The sequence below is a fragment of the Budorcas taxicolor genome, chromosome 9, assembly GCF_023091745.1.
Source record: "Budorcas taxicolor isolate Tak-1 chromosome 9, Takin1.1, whole genome shotgun sequence".
Classification (NCBI taxonomy): Eukaryota; Metazoa; Chordata; class Mammalia; order Artiodactyla; family Bovidae; genus Budorcas; species Budorcas taxicolor.
Genome location: NC_068918.1, coordinates 7,815,825 through 7,843,770, shown reverse-complemented (window position 1 = coordinate 7,843,770; position 27,946 = coordinate 7,815,825).

The window sequence follows — 27,946 nt, the reverse complement described above, 5'->3', positions numbered from 1 at the left end:
AGTGCTGCACTCAATATGCCAGCAAATATGGAAAACTCAGCAGTGGCCACAAGAATGGAAAAGTCAGTTTTCATCCCAATCCCAAAGAAAGGCAATGCCAAAGAATGCTCAAACTACTGCACAATTGCACTCATCTCACATGCTAGTAAAGTAATGCTTAAAGTTCTCCAAGCCATGCTTCAGCAATATGTGAACCATGAAGTTCCGGATGTTCAAACTGATTTTAGTAAAGGCAGAGGGACCAGAGATCAAATTGCCAACATCCGCTGGATCATGGAAAAAGCAAGAGAGTTCCAGAAAAACATCGATTTCTGCTTTATTGACTATGCCAAAGCTTTTGACTGTGTGGATCGCAATAAACTGTGGAAAATTCTGAAAGAGATGGGAATACCAGACCACCTGACCTGCCTCTTGAGAAACCTGTATGCAGATCAGGAAGCAACAGTTAGTGCTGCACATGGAAAAACAGACTGGTTTCAAATAGGAAAAGGAGTATGTCAAGGTTGTATATTGTCACCTGCTTATTTAACTTATCTGCAGAGTACATCATGAGAAAGGCTGGGCTAGAAGAAGCACAAGCTAGAATCAAGATTTCCTGGAGAAATATCAATAACTTCAGATATGCAGATGACACCACCCTTATGGCAGAAAGTGAAGAAGAACTAGAGAGTCTCTTGACGAAACTGAAAGAGGAGAATAAGAAAGTTGGCTTAAAGCTCAACATTCAGAAAACGCAGATCATGGTATCTTGTCCCATCACTTCATGACAGATAGATGGGGAAACACTGGCTGACTTTATTTTTCTGGGCTCCAAAATTACTGCAGGTAGTGATTGCAGCCATGAAATAGAAAGAGGCTTACTCTTTGGAAGGAAAGTTATGACCAACCTAGGCAGCATATTAAAAAGCAGAGACAGTACTGTGCCAACAAAAGTCCATCTAGTCAAGGCTATGGTTTTTCCAGTAGTCACGTATGGATGTGAGAGTTGGACTATAAAGAAAGTTGAACACCGAAGAGTTGATGCTTTTGAACTGTGGTGTTGGAGAAGACTCTTGAGAGTCCCTTGGACTGCAAGGAGATCCAACCAGTCCATTCTAAAGGAGACCAGTCCTGGATGCTCATTGCAAGGACAGATGTTAATGCTGAAACTCCAATACTTTGGCCACCTGATGAGAAGAGCTGACTCATTTGAAAAGACCGTGATGCTGGGAAAGATTGAGGGCAGGAGGAGAAGGGGAGGATGGAGGATGAGATGGTTGGATGGCATTATCAACTTGATGGACATGGGTTTGGGTGAACTCCGGGAGTCGATTATGGACAGGGAGGCATGGCCTACTGTGGTCCATGGCATCGCAAAGAGTCAGACACAACTGAGCGACTGAAGCAACTGACTGATTGGGTTCTGAAATTAAGCCCTGTAGCAAATAAGTGTGATGGATTCTAAAAGGCATTGCACATTCTTTTTTAAGTTTCAGTTGGCATATTTCTATGTAACCTACAACACTTTTGTGTAACTGAAAACACAGCATGAAGGCATATGAAAACTCTTTGGAGTGCCATTCAGTTCAGTTCAGTTCAGTTCAGTTCATTCACTCAGTCGTGTCCGACTCTTTGCGACCACATGAATCACAGCACGCCAGGCCTCCCTGTCTATCACCAACTCCCGGAGTTCACTCAAACACACATCCATCGAGTTGGTGATGCCATTCAGCCATCTCATCCTCTGTCGTCCCCTTCTCCTCCTGCCCCTAATCCCTCCCAGCATCAGAGTCTTTTCCAATGAGTCAGCTCTTCTAATGAGGTGGCCAAAGTCCTGGAGTTTCAGCTTCAGCATCATTCCTTCCAAAGAACACCCAGGGCTGATCTCCTGCAGAATGGACTGGTTGGATCTCCTTGCAGTCCAAGGGACTCTCAAGAGTCTTCTCCAACACCACAGTTCAAAAGCATCAATTCTTTGGCACTCATCTTTCTTCACAGTCAAACTCTTGCATCCATACATGACCACTGGAAAAATCATAGCCTTGACTAGATGGACCTTTGTTGTCAAAGTAATGTCTCTGCTTTTGGATATGCTATCTAGGTTGGTCATAACTTTCCTTCCAAAGAGTAAGCATCTTTTAATCTAATGGCTGTAGTCACCATCTGCAGTGATGTTGGAGCCCCCCAAAATAAAGTCTGACACTGTTTCCACTGTTTCCCCCTCTATTTCCCATGAAGTGATGGGACCAGATGCCATAATCTTCATTTTCTGAATGTTGAGATTTAAGCCAACTTTTTCACTGTCCACTTTCACTTTCATCAAGAGGCTTTTTAGTTCCTCTTCACTTTCTGCCGTAAGGGTGGTGTCATCTGCATATCTGAGGTTGTTGATACTTCTCCTGGCAATCTTGATTCCAGCTTGTGCTTCTTCCAGCCCAGCATTTCTCATGATGTACTCTACATATAAGTTAAATAAGCAGGTGACAATATACAACCTTGACATACTCCTTTTCCTATTTGAAACCAGTCTGTTTTTCCATGTGCAGCTCTAACTGTTGCTTTCTGATCTGCATACAGGTTTCTCAAGAGGCAGGTCCGGTGGTCTGGTATTCCCATCTCTTTCAGAATTTTCCACAGTTTATTGTGTCAAAGGCTTTGGCAAAGTCAATAAAGCAGAAATAGATGTCTTTCTGGAACTCTCTTGCTTTTTCAATGATCCAGCAGATATTGGCAATTTGATCTCTGGTTCCTCTGGAGTGCCATTAGGTGCACTGATTTTTATTTATTTATTTATTTATTTTTTGGCCACTCCACATGGCTTGTGGGATCTGATTTCTCTGACCAGGGATTGAACCCAGGACCACAAGAGTGAGAAAGTGCCAAGTCATAACCACTAGTCCACCAGGCAATTCTCCATTAAATGTTTTTTTTAAAATCTTTGTGTTCCCAGAATTTCCTCTTGTTTCACTTAATTAAGAATTCTAATGTGAAAAACGTGAAGTTCTAACATGAAAAACTCTGATGAGTTCTAGAAACTCTAGTGCTAGGGATCTGGTGGTGGTGCCAGACAGTGATGTGTTAAGTTAAACAAGAATTTATTAATTGTATTACAAATACCAGGCAATTTCAAAGGTGCTAAATACACAGAGTGAATAAGACAAAATAAAATGTATGTCCTTAAGGAGCTTACATTCTATTGATAAAGATAGAATAAGTTATGTAAGATATCTGTACATAAGATGATGATAAGCACTACAGAGAAAATCAAACCTGGAAAGAGAGAAAGAGTGCTAGGGAGAGAAGGAAGGTTGCAGTTTTAAGTAAAATTTCCATGGGAATATTCACTGGAAAAGTGAGCTGAACAAAGTTGAAATCATGTAGATGTCTGGGGGACAGCATCCCAGGCAGAGGGAACAACAAGTTCAATGTCCTGAGATAGGTCCTGGATGGTATGACTAAGAGAAGCAAAGAATCAGTGGAAAGTTTTCGGAATAAGCAAGGGTATGAGAAGAATGAGAGATGAGGGTCTTAGAAGCCAAAAGATGTTGGCTTTTATTCTGAGTTAGATGGTTAGGAGAGGTGCAGTTTGATTGATGTTTTCAGGAAGCACTTTGGTTACTTGCTAAGAATAGGCAGGAAGCAAAGGCAGGGATAAGAACACTTAGAAGGCTACTGAGATGAGAGAATAGGGAAGCTTGTACCAGGAAGTCAGCAATAGAGGTGGTAAGATTTAGTCATATTCTGAATATTTTGAATATGGATACAAAGTGTTTGCTGACAAATTAGATGTGCGATATAAAAGAGAAGAGTCAAGGACTCCAAAGCTTTTGACCTAGAGAACTGGGAGACTGGAGTTGCCATTTACCAAAGGTAAAATCAAGTTCAGGAGCAGAGAGGAAAACAGGAGTTTGGACTGGACATATTAAGTTTTCTGTAACTGTTGATATTGAACAAGACATCCAAGTGAAAGATATAATACTGGTTCTCATAGGAATTAAAATGGTCTTTAAAGATAGGACCTGGGTGAAAGCAAAAGACAAAGAGAAGGGGTCTTGCTAGTGAGCCCTGGAGCACATCAACTTTCAAAGTTTGGAGAAAAGAGAAGGGACAAGTGAAAAAATTTGAAAACAATGATCAATGAGTTATAAGGGAAAATGCAAGCATGGATTGAGTCACTGAAGCCAGATGAAGAAAAAAGTTCAAGGAAGCAGCAGATGAACTGTCTAAAGATATTGATGGGTTAATATGAGGGTCATTGGATTTAGCAGTGTAAAGTCATTGGTGATCTTTACAAGAAAAATTCCAGTGGATTGTGAGAGGGTGAATTGGCTCAGGAGAAAATTGTTGTTTACTCACTCAGTCATATCCAACTCTTTGTGACCTCAAGGACTGCAGTACATCAGGTTTCTCTTTCCTTCACCATCTCCCAGAGTTTTCTCAAACTCATGTCCATTGAGTCAGTGGTGCCATGCAAACATCTCATCCTCTATTGCCGGGGTCCAGCCCCGGTGGATCCAGGGTGATTTGAAGGTGGGGATGGAGTCGGCGTCCTGGAAAAAACTTATTTAATTACAGATATAGAGGGAGATTAGAAACAGATAGTGTAGTAGGAGAACTAGTGGAGAAAAGAGGCTGAATAACTGGTTTACATGGAATATCAATCACCACCTACATAGGCCACAGGCGTCTTTCCATTCTCCAAAAGGAGAGGAGGCACTGAGGCCTCCCCGGTCCGATCTCAGAAACCCAGGCAGAATTAGCAGGCTTGGTGAGTACCCACATTTCAGATGGGAATTCAGCCAGGAAAACGGGGAGCAAGAAAGAAACGACACGGGGGAATCAGTCTTTCCAGAAACTGATCCGATTTCTTTATTTTCAGATTTGCTTATATACTTTTTGTTATACATAGGGATGAATACAGAGTCACGCGGGGGTCAGCAGACCTGACCCTTGTCACAATCAGGTGCTTCATATAAAATTATACAAAGGTCTTATGAGTTTCATCATCTTTTAGCCATGAGGTCTGCTGACATTTTATGGCTCTTTCTGATACCGGTCAGTTAACCAGAAAACTTATTTTTCCAGGGGTGATTTTTTTCTTAAATCAGGCACCACCCTCCAAATAAAGTTGCATTCCTATAGGGTGAGGGTGTAGTGAGTTGCAATCAAGAAAGGAATTTACTTAACCTAAGGTTTAACATGATTAATCTTAAAGGTTAATACTTATTTCTCCTATATGCTAGTTATATTCATTATAAGGACAGGAATATGGAGTTTTAGCAGCAAATATTGGCTCAACAAATGCAAACCCTTCACCAATGTTCCCCTTAAGATCTATTTTGTTTTAAGGTAGTGATAAAGTTACATTTTTGCATAGCAAGGACACAGTGATTTATAGTGATTTATAACAATGTACAGTGATCTGTAACAAAAGAGAAGATTCATTAACTCAAAAAGTCTAGTATTGCTAACATCAAAAACTACTATATTTCCTTTTCTATATTCCAAATACATTGATTAATATATTCCCAGGTGCCTAAGGATATGGAGGCCTGATGGCAATCATTGACTCATCAGTGAAAAAAGCCCTATGCTAATACTGCAAACTCTCTGTGCTGTTTATGGCTGAGAGGCTGTCACACAAGCTAGTCTGTCTGCAGAGAGGTTTGACCTGAGACATCCTTGTCACACCCAGGGTAGGGAATTAGCAGTAATTATTGGCAGGATAAATGAAAAAACCCTTCACCAATATAATTCCTAATCAACCTACTAATGCTATACTAATAATCTTCTAACTTCTCAAAATAGTCTGTATTTAGAAAGTTTTAAAATATCCCATGCCTCTCACAGTTGGGAGGCTGTAAACAATCACATGCGGCCGGACGAGCCTGATCAGGCAGGCCAGAGAAGCTTCAGAGTTTGTAAGTTGAAACATTCTTGTCACGCCCAGGAATTTTTATTAACTGGAGCTGCAAGTTAACTCCTTCTCTGAGAGAAATGGTTATGGGGGAGAGCTCCCCGTAAAGTACTCCGGTTTTGGGGGTAGATGCTCGGGAACAGGGGGTTTCCTGAGGCTTGATCACGCCTTTGCGTATGCCAAGCTTCCTTCCTCATGGCCTTTGCCATGGGCGGAGTTCCTCACGCTGGCTCCAAACATTCTATCAACCTCTTCTCTGGCCCTCAAGCTTTCTCAGAAGCAGGATCTTTTCCAATGAGCCAGCTCTTACCATCATGTGGCCAAAGTATTGAATCTTCAGCTTCAGCATCAGCGCTTCCAATAAATGTTTAACATCTCTCCAAAGGATTCTGATGAAGAATATTTAAGAACCATTATTCTTGGCACATCTTTTTGATTGTCATCCTCCAAGCAGTCTTTCAGTTCTGAGGGTTTAGTGCAGGGAACAAAGGAATAGTAAGAAGTCAGCTCAGGAGGTAATGCATTGGGATAGGGTCTCTCATAAAAGGACATTTTTCTCAGTAAATTCTCATGGGTCCATCTTAAACAAGCTTGTGATTATCTAAACTGCTCTTAACAACTGTTCCTCATCCCTCCTCAGATCATCAAACCTAACTTAAAGTGCTAAGTCATGGGCTGAGACCACCTACCTATTCATACTATTGTATCTCTCCGTACAACTGACAGAGAGTAATTTGTATTAATACCAGTCATTTGAGCAGAAACCAGAACACATAAGTAAGGCACCCTTGTGGTGTTACGAGCCTGTATATAAATGGCATGCTTCATTTCTGGTTTCCATCTTTCTTTACATGCATTACTCTAACTGCTTCTAACCCCTTTAGCCTGTTGTTTTCTATTCTTATGTATTTTTTTCCTGTCTACATTTATTTTTATGCTTCTTTACCTTTCTATTCATTTTGTTGTGTCTTTCACTTTTCTTGTCTACCTTGGGCAACAGGTAGAATGGAGAGAACAGAAAAGAATATATATTCAAAGGATGCAACATCCTGGAAGGTCCTTATCGTGATTTAGAAAACATTTCAAAGTAAAAGGAGGGTCTAGAAATTATGTATCAGAGCAAAAAAGGCCAAAAAATATATTATAGTGCAGTTGCATCATTTACTCAAGAAGAAGAAACTAAAGAAGTTAAAATTACATATGTCATATATTTATACAAGTTTTAAATGTACAGTCTGCTTATTCAATAGAGATTATCACCTGACTCTTTAAAAACTGTAATGTGTTCCTCTACATTTTAATGTACTGGCATTCTCCTGGAAGAGCAATTTATAATGCATTCACAGTAATCACAGTAATGCACACAACTGTAATCAGTGTATAATCAGTAATGAGGCTTTTAGATCCAGTGCATAGGTAAAATACATTGTTTAAAAGAAATTATTTGATAAAGAGAAAAAAATCATGCATTACCATTTACAATATCTAGCTCTCAGTCCTATACACATAGTAATTTATTACTTATTAAATATTAGTAAACTAACAGAGCTTTATAATAATCCTTGACTTTAGATTTTAAAACTTTTAAGAATCCCTTTTAACCCGACATCATCACATCGCTATGGTAATCAGACTGTTCTCAAAACCAGTAAGACTTTGGGCAAAATTGCTGGAGAACTGTAACATCATTTAACTCATTAAAATAAATTTATTAAATGTATTAATTGTATATCAGGAATCCTAGACACAAGTGACTTAGGATGAATCCAAACAATATAAAATTAGCCCTAGGAGACAAAAAAACATAGATAATTGAGTTTCACAGAGGAAATTGTCTTCATGATTCCAATTGAGGTAATTGCTTCATCCTTTGCCAACACTATCAGGAAATTCAAGTGAATTTGTGAAGAGAATTGTAGCTAATCGACAATGAATTATAAAATGTTAGTTCATTTTTTTTTTCCACTTATGATAACTTGATCAATATTTTAACTATGAATGACTTATAATTTGGGTCTCCCTCCATAAAAATGCTGAAGATTTTGGAGCTATTTCTATTTAAGCATTAAATGAATTAAATCATTACCTTACTTTTTATCCATGTAAAGTTATTGTGTCCAATAGAAAATACCTCAATGTCTAATAAAAACATTCCTACAATGGATATATATCTTGAACACATTCAATTATATATTCTCAATTGTTACTTATTTGCTTAAACATATATATCCCTGGTATATTGTGAGTTTCCTGAGAATAGAGCTTATTCACATCTTTTTCTCCAGTATCTAGGACAGTGACCACACCTGGGAGACAGTTGATAAATATTTGTATATCAGATTTCTTAATCTCTTAGCAGAAAAGGACTATGGTGTTTTAAATTTTGTTTTCCAAATATGGAATACAGAAAGCCATCATCTATAAATCATTCTCCTCAGTGGGTAATCCTAGAGCAGGGCCCCAATCTCTGGTCCACAAGATTGTATAGCCCTAGAATGTTTCTAGTGATTTCATTTGACCTGTAAGAGTGCTTTTAAAAACACTGTAGTTAGGTAGGCGGCATGCCTACAGTGGTAGCAATGGGAAAGGGAGCTCCTATTTTATTCTATGACTGCTTCACACTCTGTGCCACACATAAATCCTGTATGCATTCAAGTTTATGAGTCTTACCTCCTGCAGTCCAGAATTTTAGGACTGAAAGAACCACAGTAATATATTTACCAAGCTTAGAGTCTGAAGTATCTGTGTGATTCTATAAGAATGTGTGGCATATATTACTTTATTTTTTTAGTAGTACTCAAATTTTATATATTTTTTCTTTTCTTTTTTTTTTTACTTTATTTTACTTTACAATACTGTATTGGTTTTGCCGTACATCAACATGAATCCATCACATATATTACTTTTGAAAAAATCATTGCATTTTTTATTGCTGTGTAACAAATTACCACAAATGAAGTTAACTTCAGACGGCACAATTTCTGTATGTTTCTGTGGGGCAGGAGTTAGAAACAGTTTAACTGGATCCTTTTATGAGGCTCAAATAAGGTGGCAATCTAGATGTCATCTGGGCTATATTCCTTTCTGGAGTTTGAAGTCTTCCTCCAAGCTTGCATGATTGTTGTCAGAATTAAGTTCCTCAAGGTTGTAGGACTGAGGTCCCTTTCTTGCTGGCTATAAGTCATCTGCTGCTCAAGGCCCTTTAGAGAACCAGAGTTCCTGGCCCTATGACTCTCCCACAGGCCATCTCATAATGTACCACTTTACTTCTTCAAGGCCAGCAAGAGAATCTCTCTTCATTAATGGCCTTCCTTTCTAAAGGAAATTTATCTGATTAAGCCAAGCCCATTTAGGATGATCTTCCTTCTGATTAATTCAAAATCAACTGACTTAATTATACTTGCAGAGTCCCTCACCTTTGCCATGTAACATAACTTAGTTACAACTGTGACATCCCATAATACTCAGAGGAAGACCAGAAATCTTGAGGACCATCTTATAATTCTTATTACTTCAATGATACATATCTCTCAGGCAGTCTTCTTTTCCAGCGTGAAATGTGTATTGACATATATGTTATGTGCTGTACTTAGTCACTCAGCCATGTCCAGGTCTTTGAATTCCAATGGACTGTAGCCTGCAAGGCTCCTCTGTCCCTGGGGATTTTCCAGGCAAAAATGCTGGAGTGGGTTGCCATGCCCTCCTTCAGGGGATCTTCCCAAACCAGGGATGGATCCCAGATCTCCCACATTTCAGGTGGATTCTTTACCATTGAGCCACCAGGGAAACCCAAGAATACTGGAGTAGGTAGTCTATCCCTTCTCTGGGGGACCCTCGTGACCCAGGAATCAAACTGGGGTCTCCTCCACTGCAGTTCCTTACCAGCTAAGCTAGCAGGGAAGTCCATATGTGTGTACAGTGCATATTTACATAGTATATAAAAAATACAATGCATACTGTATTCAGTTAGTTCCGTCGCTCAGTCACGTCCAGGTCTTTGTGATTCCATGGACTGCAGCATGCCAGGCCCCTGTCCATTACCAACTCCTAGAGTTTACTCAAACTCATGTCCATTGAGTCAGTGATCCCATCCAACCATCTCATACACTGTCGTCCCCATCTCCTCTTGCCCTGAGTCTTTCCCAGCATCACGGTCTTTTCAAATGAGTCAGCTCTTTGCATCAGGTGGCCAAAGTATTGGAGTTTCAGCTTCAACATCAGTCCTCGCAATGAACACCCAGGACTGATCTCCTTTAGGATGGACTTGTTGGATCTCCTTGCAGTCCAAGGGACTCTCAAGAGTCTTCTCCAACACCACAGTTCAAAAGCATCAATTCTTCGGCACTCAACTTTCTTTATAGTCCAACTCTCACATCCATACATGACCACTGGAAAAACCATAGGCTTGACTAGATGGACATTTGTTGATAAAGTAATGTCTCTGCTTTTAATATGCTGTCTAGGTTGTTCATAATTTTCCTTCTAGGGAGTAAGCGTCTTTTAATTTAATGGCTGCAATCACCATCTACAGTGATTTTGGAGCCCAGAAAATAAAGTCAGCCACTGTTTCCACTGTTTCCCCATCTGTTTGCCATGAAGTGATGGGATTGGATGCCATGGTCTTAGTTATCTCAATGTTGAGCTTTAAGCCAAGTTTTTCACTCTCTTCTTTCACTTTCATCAAGAGGCTCTTTAGTTCTTCTTCGCTTTCTGCCATAAGGGTGGTGTCATCTGCATATCTGAGGCTATTGATATCTCTCCCAGAAATCTTGACTCTAGCTTGTGCTTCTTCCAGCCCAGCATTTCTCATGATGTACTCTGCATATAAGTTAAATAAGCAGGGTGATAATATACAGCCTTGACATACTCCTTTCCCTATTTGGAACCAGTCTGTTGTTCCATGTCAAGTTCTAACTACTGCTTCCTGACCTGCATACAGGTTTCTCAGGAGGCAGGTCAGGTGGTCTGGTATTCCAGAAAATTCTCTTTCAGAATTTTCCACAGTTTATTGTGATCCACACAGTCAAAGGCTTTGGCATAGTCAATACAGTAGGAATAGAAGTTTTTCTGGAAATCTCTTGCTATTTCAATGATCCAGCGGATGTTGGCAATTTGATCTCTGGTTCCTCTGCCTTTTCTAAAACCAGCTTGAACATATAGAAGTTCATGGTTCAGGTATTGCTAAAGCCTGGCTTGGAGAATTTGGAGCATTATTTTACTAGCGTGTGAGATGAGTGCAATTGTGTGGTAGTCTGAGCATTCTTTGGCATTGCCTTTCTTTGGGATTGGAATGAAAGCCGACCTTTTTTTTTTTTTTACTTTTACTTTATTTTACTTTACAATTACTGTATTGGTTTTGCCATACATCAACATGAATCCGCCATGGGTGTATACACATGTTCCCAATCCTGAACCCCCGTCCCACTTCCCTCCCCATACCATCCCTCTGGGTCATCCCAGTGCACCACCCTCAAGCATCCTGTATTCTGCATTGAACCTAGATAGCGATTCGTTTCTTATGGCCACTGCTGAGTTTTCCAAATTTGCTGGCATATTGAGTGCAGCACTTTCATAGCATCATCTTTCAGGATTTGAAATAGCTCGAGTGGAATTCTATCGCCTCCACTAGCTTTGTTTGCAGCGATGCTTGCTAAGGCCCACTTGACTTCACATTCCAGGATGTATGGCTCTAGTCGAGTGATCACACCATTGTGATTATCTGGGTCGTGAAGATCTTTTTTGTACAGTTCTCCTGTGTATTCTTGCCACTTCTTCTTAATATCTTCTGCTTCTATTAGGTCATACCATTTCTATCCTTTATCGAGCCTATGTTTTCATGAAATGTTCCCTTGGTATCTCTACTTTTCTTGAGATTTTCATTCTTTCCCATTCTATTGTTTTCCTCTATTTCTTTGCATTGATCACTGAGGAAGGCTTTCTTATTTCTCCTTGCTATTCTTTGGAACTCTGCATTAAGATGCTTATATCTTTCCTTTTCTCCTTTGCTTGTCTTCTTTCACAGCTATTTGTAAGGCCTCCTCAGACTGCCATTTTGCATTTTTGCATTTATTTTTCTTGAGGATGGTCTTGCTCCCTGTCTCCTGTACAATGTCACAAACCTCTGTCCATTGTTCATCAGGCAGTCTGTTTATCAGATCTAGTCCCTTAAATCTATTTCTCACTTCCACTGTATAAACATAAGGGATTTGATTTAGGTCATACCTGAGTAGTCTAGTGGTTTTCCCCACTTTCTAAATTTAAGTCTGAATTTGGCAATAAGGAGTTCATGATCTGAGCCACAGTCAGCTCCCGGTCTTGTTTTTGATGACTGTGTAGACCATTTTTGGCTACAATGAATATAATCAATCTGATTTTTGAAGTTGACCATCTGGTGAGGTCCATGTGGAGTCTTCTCTTGTGTTGTTGGAAAAGGGTGTTTGCTATGACCAGTGCATTCTTTTGGCAAAACTCTATTAGTCTTTGCCCTGCTTCATTCTGTACTCCAAGGCCAAATTTGCCTGTTACTCCAGGTGTTTCTTGACTTCCTACTTTTGCATTCCAGTCCCCTATAATGAAATTACATCTTTTTACTTAATACATAATACATACTGTATTAGTACTTAAAACATACTGTATTTACTTAATACATACTATATTAGTTTCACTTACAAATGTTACATGTATTTTTATATACATATATATGTAGGTATACATATGTAGATATATATACATATATTTCCCCTTCTACTTCTCTTCTCTTCTCTTCTACTTGTCTTTTTCTTTTTTCTCCTCTCCTTCCTCTCCTGATTTATTTCTTTTTTTACCAATTAAATACAAATTAGAGTTAATTTAGATACTTTCCAAATAATTTACATAATTTCTAAAAAGCAAGAGACTATCATGATTATGAGAAATTGGGCTGAGGTTTTTAATTTCATTCATGGGAGCATTTTGTGGAACAATGTGGTAGGCAGTATGTTTCCATGCTATAAATGAGATAAAGTTTACTTTAGACGTTAGAGAGCTCTGTAGAAAAGAAACCAATGCATCCTTTTAATTATGTGTGATTATATGAAAGAAAATACACCATCTCTAAACCAAGTTCCTTAGAGAAATTAGGGACATTTTAGAGAATTCACAATAAAGTAAAATAAAAGTTTGATAGAACTAATTCTCTCATTTGTTCAATAAAAACAATTCCTGTTTTAAGGTGGTTTAGTCACTAAGTCATCTCCTACTCTTGCAACCCCACGTACTGTAGACTGCCAGACTCCTCTGTCCATGGGATTCTCCAGGCAGGAATACCTGGGTGCATTGCCGTTTCCTTCTCCAGAGGATCTTCCTGACCCCCAAGAATAGAACTTAGGTCTCCTGCATTGCAGTCAGATTTTTTTAGTAAATGAGCTACGAAGGAAGCCTGTTTTAAGAAACTATATTAAAATAACTTTATTCAATGTATTTATCTAATAAATTTTCTCAAGTTTGCAAGGCTCGAAAAGATAAAATGAGTAAGAAAGTGAACCATGAGATTTGTTACCTAATCAGACATTTAAACATCATTTTATTTGTAATATTCATGAATAGGAATTAAAGGGAAGATTTTGCAGTGTTTTTACCTTGAGATGGCAAGGAAAGCAAAAGTGTACATCATAAACTGGGACACTGAAGGGTCTAAAAGAAGGATAATCACTCAGAGAGTCTACAGTTTTGGTTAAAGGCTAGTTTGCTACTAACTAGTTCTGTCATCTTGGACAAGGTATTATTTTCTTTGCATGTGAATTATGAATATTAGCAACTTCTCTGTCCATTTCTCAGAGCTATTGTAATTAGCCACTATGGCTTAATGAAAAGAGCATGAAGTACATTTCACTGGATATTGATATAGCTTTTGCTTTACCACTTTCTAGTTATGTGGACCTGGTTGAGTCATTTATCTAATCTTAACCCAAATTCCTTCCTGTGGAAAAGAATCCTAAGTCTCACAGGATGTCTTAAGGATTAAACAATTTGTGTAAACAAAACAGAAAATCTGTAAATGGTGTATATTATTATAATTATTAACTTAAAATATCATAAATGTAAAATATACTGATTAATAACCTATATGTACAACGAGCCCCCAAGTAGAGCAAAGGATGACTAATAGAATTTATTCTGCATGTGCAGAGAAGACGGACTTTCCCATTCTCCTACGAACTTCATTTCTTTATTTCAGATCCAAATGCATGTAAGAAAGATCGAGCAGTGGTTAGAATTTATTCTGTGATCAGCAAGGAACTGTATTCAATATCTTGTGATAAACCTTAATGGAAAAGAATTTTTAAAAGGAATATAAATATAAACATATATATGTATAACTGAATCACTTTGCTGTACACCTGAAACTAATATGATGTTTAAATCACCTATACCTCTTTAAAAAAATAAGGAAAAATAATAATAATTCTATATTTATGGAGTTTGGAATTAACATTTTATCATTGTTTATAGTGCTTGAGTCAACTTTTTGCCCATAAAACATTTTTTAATGCTTTGTGACTTATTTATTCTTTCTAGATCATTATCATACCAGGTCTAAGAGAAGGAAGATTTGCCCATGCTTTTATATTTTATATGCTATAAAGTGTAAAGAGTGCTGTTTAGCGAGAAAGAAACACAAAATGTGCTTCAGAAAAATCATTTAGATAGTGATCATAGTGATCCTGTTACCTCTAAGAGATAACAGAAAATATGTGAATATCCAGGTAACAAAGAGAAATAAATTAATTCTGACTCCACATTTTTTAACTGAGTGGGGGAACCCTTTTAGTCCAAAGTAGTCTGCATATTTTCAGCATGGAAATTTTTGCTATAAAACCTTTATTGAAATTCGCTCTTGAAATCTAAGTTGCTTCTAAAGAAAGTTAACGATATCTCCTCTCTTATATTTCCACTACCCGGTTTTCAGTGAAAACAAAACTCAGGCTCAGTTCTACCACATATACTGCCATTTGTAAGTCAAATCCGTATTAATAAGGAGATACAAAACCCTTCATACAACCTGTTCCTGTCAGCGTGATGAAGCCTCAGTTCTTTGTTTTTTGAGGTTAAGAAAATACTTTTTGCATAAAAGACATTCTTGCTCAACAATACTTTGTTGAGCAAGAGTCAATTGGTTTAATATTTGACAGAGCCAACCAACATATTCTAATGTTCATAAGCATTCAAAAGTAGGATGACTGCATTAGAATCATGCCTCAAGTGGCATTCCAAAATGTGATTAGTAAAAAGCCTCCCCGATTATTATCCTATACAAGCAGTGATGGGAAATCTAACATCGATTGTGTTAGTCTTAGTTGCTCAGTTGTATAGGACTTTTTGTGACTCCATGGACTGTAGCCCACCAGGCTCCTCTATCCATGGAATTCTCCAGGCAAGAGTATTGGAGTGGGTAGCCATTCCCTTCTCCAGGGGATCTTCCTGACTCAGAGATTGAAACCACGTCTCCCTCATTGCAGGCAGATTCTTTACTGTCTGAGCCACCAGGGAAGCCCCCTAACATAATTTACCAATCTGTATATGTTGAATACAACTAAATCCACACATAATTTATTCACATAGCCATTGCACTCATTAAAAAGCCAGTAAGTTCATCCATGAAAATCCTCTTCTAACATCATTTGCAAAGCATTTGGTTTTTTATCAGAGATAATTATAGTTGAAGCATTTGTAGCTACCTTCCAGTTAAATGTTATCACCCTTCATATGTGTAAAGTATTTCCTGTTAGGAAAACTAACTGCTTTTTGGATAAAGTTGAATATGGAATGTGTGTGTGTGTGTGTGTGTGTGTGTGTGTGTATCCTGTTTCCTATGATGAAATGTTTAAAGCATATTTCTATATCACAAGACTATGAAACATGAATTGTCAATAAACTTTAGACCATTGCATCAACTGTTACTGAACACAATAGCTTTCTAATTGGTTCTCATTACTACCCTTTGCCCCCTATAGTCTATTATCAATACTGCAGACAGACTGACAGAATGATCCTGATTCCTTTCAATAGGAATTGTGAGCTGCTCATAGTACAGGTCAGATTCTGTCATCCCTGTGCTCAAAATCTTTCAGTGACTTCTCATCTCACAGGAAGAAAAAATGAACCTCAAGACCAGATCCTCCAGTCCTCTGACCTCTCATTTTCCTTGTTTCCCTGCTCATTGCAATGAAGCCTCACTGCCCCCTTAAAGTGCCCCCTCAATCACATCAAGCACGCTTTCATCTCAAGGCTGACAGCTATGAAGCCACTCTCTGTCAGGAGTCATTCTCTAGATATACAAGTGGCTTGCTCCTTCACCTCCTTACAGAATTTGTGCTGTCAGTAGTCTTCTGTTGCTGCTGTAACACATCACCAAAAACTGTGGGTCTTAAAACAGAAAAGATATCTATTCTCTTGCAGTTCCAGAAGGCAGAAATTCCAAGTCAATGGGCCAAAGTCAAGGTGTTGACAGAGACACACTCCTAAAGTCTTTGGGGAGAACCCCTTTTTTAACTGCTTCCAGTTTCTGATGGAAGCTGGATCTGTGTGTACCTCAAAGCTCTGCCTCCTGAGACATACTGCCTGCTCTCTGCCTGTGAAGAATCTTCCCTATTTTTCTCCTACAGAGACATCAGTTATAACATTAAGGGTCCACTGGATAATCCAGAATAATCTCCCCATCTTTAAATCTTTAATTTACTCTTGTCACAGAAGACTTTGCCATGTAAGGTGACATCTACATGTTCTGGAGATTAAAACCCAATATCTTTGGGGGGAAGTCTTTTGTTAACTACAGCCATCTTCTCATATGTCCACACTTGAAATTCCCACCCCTTTCCCACAGCACCTCTTCCTTTTTCTCTGTCTTTTCCCACAGCACTTCTCATCTGATCACACTTCATATATGTACTCTTTTATTTCTCACAGCATTTGGTTCTTTCAGCTAAAACCTAAGCACTGTTAGGGCAGACTTAATATCTGTTCTATTGACTGATTTTTAGCCAGCCCATAAATAATGTCTGCCACAAAGTGGGCCTTTCAGGAATATTTTCAAGTAAATGAATGGAAAACGTGTTTAGTGGGTTGAAAGTCATCCCTCCCCCGAAATTTGTCCATGTCTTAATCCCAAGAACTTGTGACCATTATGGACAAAGAATGAACAGTACATTATAACTAAAAAAGACATGATTAAAGATCTTGAAAAGAGTTTAACCTGGGCAACCAAAGTGAGTCCTACATGAATCACAAGTAAACTTATAAGAGAGGAGCAGAGGGAGAACAGAGAGATGTATCAAGAAGACATACAAAAGAGGAAGCACTGTGACCATGGGGATAATCAGTGATGCAACCATAAATCAAGAAGTGCCAACAGCATGAGAAGCTGAATGATAAGGAATGAATTCCCACTGGAACCTTCAAGTGTGGCCCTCCTGATACCTTGACTGCACACTTCTGGCCTCCGGAAGAATAAGAGGATAAATTTATGTCATTTTAAAATTATGTTTTATAGTTATTTGTTACAGCAGCCTCCCAAAATTAATACAATGTAGGTGTTCTAATGGCTTCTAATAATGCATTTGATTGCTAAAGGAAGAAAGAATATAAACTGCTATATTTACCTTATTTATACCATAAAGAAAGCCATTCTTATTTTAAAATTATCCCTAGAATTATTACCTGGGTTTGCATCACCCCAAGAAGAACACATACATACCCTAAAGTCATATTTGCTGTATTTCAGGGCTATTTTCTTGGGGAGGTTATCCTATCTTTTAGTCTCAGTTTTCTCATCTGTAAAATAAGAATTAAAAAGTGTTTACCTTAAAGGTAGGCTTGAGAATTGAGAGTTAAGAATTATATAGTATCTAGAAATGTGCCTAAGCCTAGCATACAGTGGCAATTGTGTCATTTTAGTTATAATTTTATTATTATAGTATAAACAAAGAGTTTATTAGAAGCATCCTTGCATGTAGGTGGCATTTTACCCATAAGACTGACAAAGGTCTAAACACAAGGGGACACACTTTGCTAAAGGGGGTGTTGGGATAAGCATTGACACAAACTAATGATAGGAGTAAAATTGCTATAAACTCAGTAAATAGCAACTTAACAACATCAAAAATATAAATTTACTTGCACATGTGAAATAACCTAAATATACATTGCAGCACTGCTTTAATATCAGAAAAACTAATACCCTAAAAAATTCCAGCAATATAGGACTTTTTAAAATAAGAAACTTTTGTTCAATTGACTATTGTGAAGCAGTTATTTTATGTATATAAAGTATCCCTACTATCCAAAGTGATCTACATATTCAATCTAATCCCTATCAACATCCCAATGACATTTTTTTATAGAAATAGAAAAAAGTTCTAAAATTTATATGGAACTGTAGAGGATTCTGAATAGCCAAAACAATCTTGAGAAAGAGAAATAGAGCTGCACTCTTCTTGATTTAGGAAGATTACTAAGCTATAGCAGTTATAACAGTGTATTTTGACAAATAGACCAGTACAACAGAATAGAGAGCCCAGAAATAAATCCACACATATATACTTAATATTAAGGTATACTGCCCAAAATATACTGATCTCCAACTATGGAATCAAAAACATGTGATGAAAACGGTAGTCTCTTCAACAAATTATGCTCGTAAAACTGAATATTCACATGCAAAATGAATGAAACTGTATGCTTTTATTACACTATATGCAAAAATCAATTGAACATGTATTAAATATTTATTTATATAAATTTATTTATTTTAATTGGTGGCTAATTACTTTACAATATTGTATTGGTTTTCCCATACATCGGCATGAATCCACCACAGATGTACACGTGTTCCCCATCCTGAACCCCCCTACCTCCCCATACCATCCCTCTGGGTCATCCCAGTGCACTAGCCCTGAGCATCCATCCTGAGGTGGCTCATAGAGGATCCTGCTGTGATTTATGTCGGAGAGTGTTTTACCTATGTTTTCCTCTAGCAGTTTTATAGTTTCTAGTCTTACATTTAAATCTTTAATCCATTTTGAGTTTATTTTTGTGTATGGTGTTAGAAGTGTTCTAGTTTCATTCTTTTACAAGTGGTTTACCAGTTTTGCCAGTACCACTTGTTAAACAGATTGTCTTTTCTCCATTGTATATTCTTGCCTCCTTTGTCAAAGATAAGCTGTCCATAGGTGTGTGGATTTATCTCTGGGCTTTTGTTCCATTGATCTATATTTCTGTCTTTGTGCCAGTACCATACTGTCTTGATGACTGTGGCTTTGTAGTAGAGCCTGAAGTCAGGCAGGTTGATTCCTCCATTTCCATTCTTCTTTCTCAAGATTGCTTTGGCTATTCAAGGTTTTTGCATTTCCATACAAATCGTGAAATTATTTGTTCTAGCTCTGTGAAAAATACCATTGGTAGCTTGATAGGGATTGCAGTGAATCTGTAGATTGCTTTGGGTAGTGTACTCATTTTCACTGTATCGATTCTTCCAATCCATGAACATGGTATATTTCTCCATCTATTAGTGTCCTCTTTGATTTCTTTCACCAGTGTTTTATAGTTTTCTATAAATAGGTCTTTTGTTTCTTTAGGTAGATACATTCTTAAGTATTTTATTATTTTCATTGCAATGGTGAATGGAATTGTTTCCTTAATTTCTCTTTCTATTTTCTCATTATTAGTGTATAGGAATGCAAGGGATTTCTGTGTGTTGATTTTATATCCTGCAACTTTACTATATTCATTGATTGACTCTAGTAATTTTCTGGTGGAGTCTTTAGGGTTTTCTATGTAGAGGATCATGTCATCTGCAAACAGTGAGAGTTTTACTTCTTTTTTTCCAATTTGGATTCCTTTTATTTCTTTTTCTGCTCTGATTGCTGTGGCTAAAACTTCCAAAACTATGTTAAATAGTAGTGGTGAGAGTGGGCACCCTTGTCTTGTTCCTGACTTTAGGGGAAATGCTTTCAATTTTTTACCATTGAGGATAATGTTTGCTGTGGGTTTGACATATATAGCTTTTATTATGTTGAGGTATGTTCCTTCTATTCCTGCTTTCTTGAGGTTTTTTTTTTTTTTTAATCATAAATGGATATTGAATTTTGTCAAAGGCTTTCTCTGAATCTATTGAGATAATCATATGGCTTTTATTTTTCCATTTGTAAGAAGAGGTGGCAAGAATACACAGAAGAACTGTACAAAAAAGATCTTCACGACCCAGATAATCATGATGGTGTGATCACTGATCTAGAGCCAGACATCTTGAAATATGAAGTCAAGTGGGCCTTAGAAAGCATCACTACGAACAAAGCTAGTGGAGGTGATGGAATTCCAGTTGAGCTGTTTCAAATCCTGAAAGATGATGCTGTGAAAGTGCTGCACTCAATATGCCAGCAAGTTTGGAAAACTCAGCAGTGGCCGCAGGACTGGAAAAGGTCAGTTTTCATTTCAATCCCAAAGAAAGGCAATGCCAAAGAATGCTCAAACTACCGCACAATTGCACTTATCTCACATGCTAGTAAAGTAATGCTCAAAATTCTCCAAGCCAGACTTCAGCAATACATGAACTGTGAACTCCCTGATGTTCAAGCTGATTTTAGAAAAGGCAGAGGAACCAGAGATCAAATTGCCAACATCCGCTGGATCATGGAAAAAGCGAGAGAGTTCCAGAAAAACATCTATTTCTGCTTTATTGACTATGCCAAAGCCTTTGAGTGTGTGGATCACAAGAAACTGTGGAAAATTCTGAAAGAGATGGGAATACCAGACCACCTGACCTGCCTCTTGAGAAATCTGTATGCAGGTTAGGAAACAACAGTTAGAACTGGACATGGAACAACAGACTTTCCAAATAGGAAAAGGAGTACGTCAAGGCTGTATATTGTCACCCTGCTTATTTAACTTATATGCAGAGTATATCATGAGAAACACGGGACTGGAAGAAACACAAGCTGGAATCAAGATTGCCAGGAGAAATATCAATCACCTCAGATAGGCAGATGACACCACCCTTATGGCAGAAAGTGAAGAGGAGCTAAAAAGCCTCTTGATGAAAGTGAAAGAGGAGAGTGAAAAAGTTGGCTTAAAGCTCAACATTCAGAAAACGAAGATCATGGCAGCTGGTCCCATCACTTCATAGGAAATAGACGGAGAAACAGTGGAAAGAGTGTCAGACTTTGTTTTTTTGGGCTCCAAAATCACTGCAGATGGTGACTGCAGCCATAAAATTAAAAGTCGCTTACTCCTTGGAAGAAAAGTTATGACCAACCTAGATAGCATATTCAAAAGTAGAGACATTACTTTACTGACTAAGGTCCATCTAGTCAAGGCTATGGTTTTTCCTGTGGTCATGTATGGATGTGAGAGTTGGACTGTGAAGAAGGCTGAGCACCAAAGGATTGATGCGTTTGAACTGTGGTGTTGGAGAAGACTCTTCAGAGTCCCTTGGACTGCAAGGATATCCAACCAGTCCATTCTGAAGGAGATCAGTCCTGGGTGTTCTTTGAAAGGAATGATGCTAAAGCTGAAACTCCAGTACTTTGGCCACCTCATGCGAAGAGTTGACTCATTGGAAAAGACTCTGATGCTAGGAGAGATTGGGGGCAGGAGGAGAAGGGGACGACCAAGGATGAGATGGCTGGATGGCATCACGGACTCAATGGATGGGAGTCTGAGTGAACTCTGGGAGATGGTGATGGACAGGGAGGCCTGGCGTGCTGCGAATCATTCGGTCACAAAGAGTCGGACACGACTGAGCGACTGAAATGAACTGAACTGAAGTGTGGTGAATTACATTGATTGATTTGCGGATATTGAAAAATCCTTGCATCCCTGGTATAAAGCCCACTTGGTCCTAATGTATGATCTTTTTAATGTGTTGTTCGATTCTGATTGCTAGAATTTTGTTAAGGATTTTTACATCTATGTTCATAAGTGATATTGGCCTATAGTTTTCTTTTTTTGTGGCATCTTTGTCAGGTTTGGTATTAGGGTGATGGGGGCCTCATAGAATAAGTTTGGAAGTTTACCATCCTCTGCAATTTTCTGGAAGAGTTTGAAAAGACATTTTGATGACCTATTTTCTTTTGATGACATATGGCATATTTTCTTTTCTTATGTAGGTTGTTGTCTTTCACTCTGTGGATTGTTTTTTAAGTAGTACAGAAGTGTTTTGTTTTGTTTTTTTTTTAAATATATATAGTCTAGTTTTGTTTTCTTTATTTGTGCCCTAGTGTCATATTCAAAAAACAAGTTATTGTCAACACCAATCTCATGAAGCTAACTTGAAAATATAGAGGAAAAGCTTCATGCGATTGGTGTTGACAATAATTTGTTTTTTGAATATGACACTAAGGCACAAATAAAACAGAACTATACCACATATATTTAAAAAAAAAAACACTTCTGTACAACTAAGAAAACAATCAACAGAGTGAAAGGCAACAACCTACGTAAGAAAAGAAAATATGTCATATGTCATCAAAAGAAAATAGGTCATTAAAATGTCTTTTGTCAGATATATCATCCATGGGTTAGTACCCAAAATATATAAAGAACTCATACATTTCAGTAAAAATAAATGAATAGATAGATGATAGATAGACAGATAGATAGATAACCTGATTTTTAAATGGGCAAAGGACTTGGATACATATTTATCCAAAAGAGACACAAAAATGGTCAATAAGAATGTATTAAAATGCTCAACTTCACAAATCATTAGGGAAATAAAAATCAAAGCCAAAATGAGATGTCACTTTGCACCTTTTGTGTGGCAAATATTAAAATAAAATAAAGTAAATTTTGACAAGCATATTGACAATTTGGAATCCTTCTGCTGATGAGAATTTTAAATGGTGCAGCCATTGTGTAAAACAGGATGGATGTTCCTCAAAATATTAAAAATAAAGATACCATGTGATTTTTAAAATATCATTTTTGGGTAAAATAATTGAAATACAGAATTTAAAAAGATATTTGCACTCCAGTGTTCAGTGCAACAGTATTCACAATAGCCAAGATGTGCAAGCAACTGAAATGTCCATTGATAGACGAATGGATAAGAAAATACATACATATAATTTAAAAATATATCTTTCAAACCCTAAATTCCTATATATCTTTCAAATCCTAAAAGATGATGCCGTGAAAGTGCTGCATTCAATATGCCAGCAAGTTTGGAAAACTCAGCAGTGGCCAAAGGACTGGGAAAGGTCAGCTTTCATTCCAATCCCAAAGAAAGGCAATGGCAAAGATTGTGCAATCTATTGCACAACTGTACTCATCTCACACGCTAGCAAATAATGCTCAAAATTGTCCAAGCCAGGCTTCAACAGTATGTTAACTGAGAACTTCCAGATGTTCAAGTTGAATTGAGGAAAGGCAGAGGAAACAGAGATTAAATTGCCAACATCCACTGGATCATTGAAAAAGCAAGAGAGTTCCAGAAAAACATCTATTCCTGCTTTGTTGACTATGCTAAAGCCTTTGACTGTGTGAATCACAACAAACTGTGGAAAATTCTTCAAGAGGTGGGAATACCAGACCACCTGACCTGCCTCCTGAGAAATCTGTATGCAGGTCAAGAAACAACAGTCATAACTGGACAAGGAACAACAGACTGTTTCCAAATTGGGAAAGGAGTATGTCAAGGCTGTCTATTGTCATCCTGCTTATTTAACTTATATGCAGAGTACATCGTGCAAAATGTCAGGCTGGATGAAGCATAATCTGGAATCAAGATTGCCAGGAGAAATAACAAAAAACTCAGATATGCAGATGACACCACCCTTATGGCAGAAAGCAAAGAGGAACTAAAGAGCTTCTTATTAAAAGTGAAGGAGGAGAGTGAAAAAGCTGGCTTAAAACACAACTTTCAAAAAAATAAGATCATGGCATCTGGTCCTATCACTGCATGGCACATAGATGGGCAAACAGTGGAAATAGTGACAGACTTTTATTTTCTTGAACTCCAAAATCACTGCAGATGGTGACTGCAACCATGAAATCAAAAGATGCTTGCTCCTTGGAAGAAAGTTATGACCAACCTATATGGCATTTTATAAAGCAGAGACATTACCTTGCCGACAAAGGTCCACCTAGTCAAAGCTATGGTTTTTCCAGGAGTCATGTATGGATGTGAGAGTTTGACCATAAAGAAAGCTGAGAGCTGAAGAATTATGCTTTTGAACTTTGGTGTGGAGAAGACTCTTGGGAGTCCCTTGGACTGCAAGGATATCAGACCAATCAATCCAACCAATTCTAAAGGAAATTGATCCTGAAAATTCATTGGAAGGACTGATGTTGAAGCTGAAACTCCAATACTTTGGCCACCTGATGCAAAGAACTGACTCACTGGAAAAAACCCTGATGCTGGGAAAGGTTGAAGGCAGGAGGAAAAGAGGATGACAGAGGATGAGATGGTTTGATGTCACCACCAACTCCCTGGACATGAGTTTCAGCAAGTTCCTGGAGTTGGTGACAGACTGGGAAGCCTGGCGTGCTGCAGTCCAAGTGGTCGCAAAGAGTTGGACATGACTGAGAGACTGAACTGAACTGAATTAAGTATTATTCAGCTGAACTGAACTGAACTGAACTGAACTTACAAGAGGAATTAAAGTAATCAAACTGATTGAAGCAGAAAATTCAATGATGATGTCCAAGGATGAAGGCATGAGGTAAACAGGGAGCATCTGTTTAAAGGATATAGAATATTGGTCACAGAAGATGAAACCATTTTATTGATGAGAATGACTTGCAAACTAGCAGAAAAGATTTTATGCAATTAATGTTATAAATAGAGACCAAAACAAGTTGAGTATGAGGGGTATGAGGGGCAGAGATGTGGTCTAGTGAAAACTGACACCTCTGGATAGGTGACCCACAAATTGGAGTATAATCACAACTGCAGAGACTTTCCCCCAAGGAGTGAGGGTTCCAAGACCCACAGAAGACTTCACAGCCTGGGTCTTATGCTGGAAGACAGGCCCTCAGAACTCTTCGATTTGAAGGACAGGAGACATGTGAACAGGACAGTGGGAGGGATATAGGAAACAGAAACTCTGCTATTAACGATTGCGTGCAAAATCTCACACTTTGGGTCAAAATACTGAAAAAATAATTTGAAAGAAGTCTGGGTCAGAATCAACTGCTCATCTTGGAAAGCTTCCCAGAGAGGTCACTGGAAACTACCCTGGAGATACAGAGACTGCTGGCATTCATCTTGAGGAACTCATTCTGTCACAATGACACTGATACTGGCAAGCACCATTAGCACCAGTGGCTTACTTGCTCACGGGTGGGTCAGCATCAATCCTGGAAAGCCCCAGGACAAGCATCCAACCATACCGGAACACAGCTTCATCCACAAATAGAACAGAGGCCACTTCAGTAGTTGTGACCTAGCACCCAATTGTACTGAGAGCCAATCCCATCCACTAGCACACCCACAGTAGGTGGTCCCACCGCAAGAGAAGAGCCCATGCAGCCCACATAATGGGAACTCCTAGAGCATATAGCTCTGGTGACCAGAGGGGAATATGCTGATGGGGCTACAGGATACTCCTACACAAAGTCTCAAAGATCATCTCCAAGATCAGGAAATGCAGTTGACAACTACAGCATTTGAAACAACAACAAAGAATTAGACAAAATGAGGAGGCAGAGGAATATGTTTCAAAAGAACAGGTCAAAACCCAAAAAGAATTAAGCAAAGTGGAGATAAATAACTACCCAGAAAGGAGATCAAGGTAATAATCATAAAGATACTTAAGGAACTGAGGAGAATGGATGAACAGAGTAAGAAGGTTAATTCTAAATTGAAAAATATAAAAAAGAACCAAAAAGAGCTGAAGAATACAATTACTGAGATAAGTAATACACCACTAGGAATCAATAGAAGATTAGCCAATATAGAGGGATGAATCAGTGACTGGAAGGAAGGCAGAATAGTGAAAATCACCCAACATGAACAGAAAAAGGAAAAGAGAATTTTAAAAATATGAAGATAGTTTAAGATACCTCTAGGACAACATTCAGCATACTAAAATTTGCATTCTATGGGACCCAGAAGAAGAAAGAGAGAGAAAGACAGTGAACTTATTTAAAGAAATAATAGCTGAAAACTTCCCTGGAAAAGGAAATGTATGTTTAGCTACAGGAAGCAGACAGAGTCCTAAAGAAGATGGCCTCAAAGAGGTCCATACAAACATACATTATAATCAATTGGCAAAAATTAAAAATAGACTCTTAGCAAAGCAAAGGAAAATCAACTAGTTATATACAAAGGAACTTCCATGAGACTATAAACTGAGCTTTCAGCAGTAACATTGGAGGCCACAAGAGAGTGGCACAATATAGTTGAAATGATGAAAGGAAAAAGTTACAACCAAGAATACTATATCCAGCACGGTTATAATTCAGAAAGGAAGGAGAGATTACGAGTCCTACAGACAAACAAAAGCTAAGAGTTCAGTACAAGAAAACTGATTTTACAAGAACTGTTAAAGGAACTTCTCTAAGTGGAAAAGACCAGACCACAAGTAGAAATATAAAAATTATGAAAGGAAAAATACTCCATTGGTAGAGGCAAGCACACAGTAACCACAGTAAATCAAAAATTAGAAATATTATGGAAATCAAAGACAAAAGCTGAAAAATTATTTATATCAACAATAAGTTGTAAAGAGATACACATCAAAAACTGTAAAATATGACCTCAAAACATTAAATGTCATGTTTAATGGAGGAGGAAGTAAACATCCATAGTTGTTAGATTAACTTGAAACTTTATTAATTTAATTACCTTAAAATAATCATGTAAATATTTAGTTTGATACATATGAACCTCATGGTAGCCACAAATTAAAAACTGAAAATAGATAGAGAGAAAGGAAATCAAATATAGCACAAAAGATAGTCATCAAAGCACAAGGAAAGTTAGCAAAAGTAGAATTAAGGAACAATAGGGAACTTCAAAAATAAGCAGAGAATAACCAGCAAAAGTGTAACAAACATACATATAAAGTTAAAGTCAAAGCTGCTCAGTCATATCCATCTCTTTGTGACCCCCAGACTATACAGTCCATGGAATTCTCCAGGCTAGAATGCTGGAGTGAGTAGCCTTGCCCTTCTCCAGGGGATCTTCCCAATCCAGGAATCAAACTGGGGTCTCCTGCATTGCAAGTGGATTCTTTACCAACTGAGCTATGAGGGAAAGCCTACATATAAAAAGTCATCTTAAATCTAAATAGATTAAATGTTCTAATCCCAAGACATACTGTGCCTGACTAGATGAAGAAATATGATATATGATAAGAAATATGTCATATTTCTTCATCTAGTCAGGCACACATATTGTCTAAAAGAGACTCATTTTAGATCTAAAGATGAACACAGACTGAAAGTGAAGGGATGGGAAAAATGGAAATGGAAATGAAAACCTAGGTGGCAATACTTATACCAGATAAAACAGACTTTGACTCTTTGTAATAGGAGACCAATAAGGACATTATGTAATGATCAAAGGATCAATTCAACAAGAAGATATAAAATTTGTAAACACAAGTACCAAACATAGAAGCACTTGAATTCATAGAGGAAAGAATAACAGACATAAAGTGAGAAACTGACAGTATCACATAATAGTATGTTACAATTCAATGCACTTCAGTGCACCAATAATTAGACCAATTGTCAGGGAAATACAAATCAAAACCACAATGACTTATCACCTCACACCTGTCCAAAAGACAACCAATAACAACCAAAGATGTACAACAAGGGAAAACTCTTACACTATTGCTTGGAATATGCATTTTTGCAGCCACTATTGGAAAAAGAATGGAGATTCCTCAAAAAAATAAAAATAGAACTACCACATAATCTGGACTTCCCAGGTGCTGCTAGTGGTAAGCAATCTGCCCTTCAATGCAGGAGACATAAGAGACATGAGTTCAATCCATGGGTAGGGAAGATCCCCTAAAAGAGGACATGGCAACCTACTCCAGTAGTCTTGCCTGGAGAATCCATTGA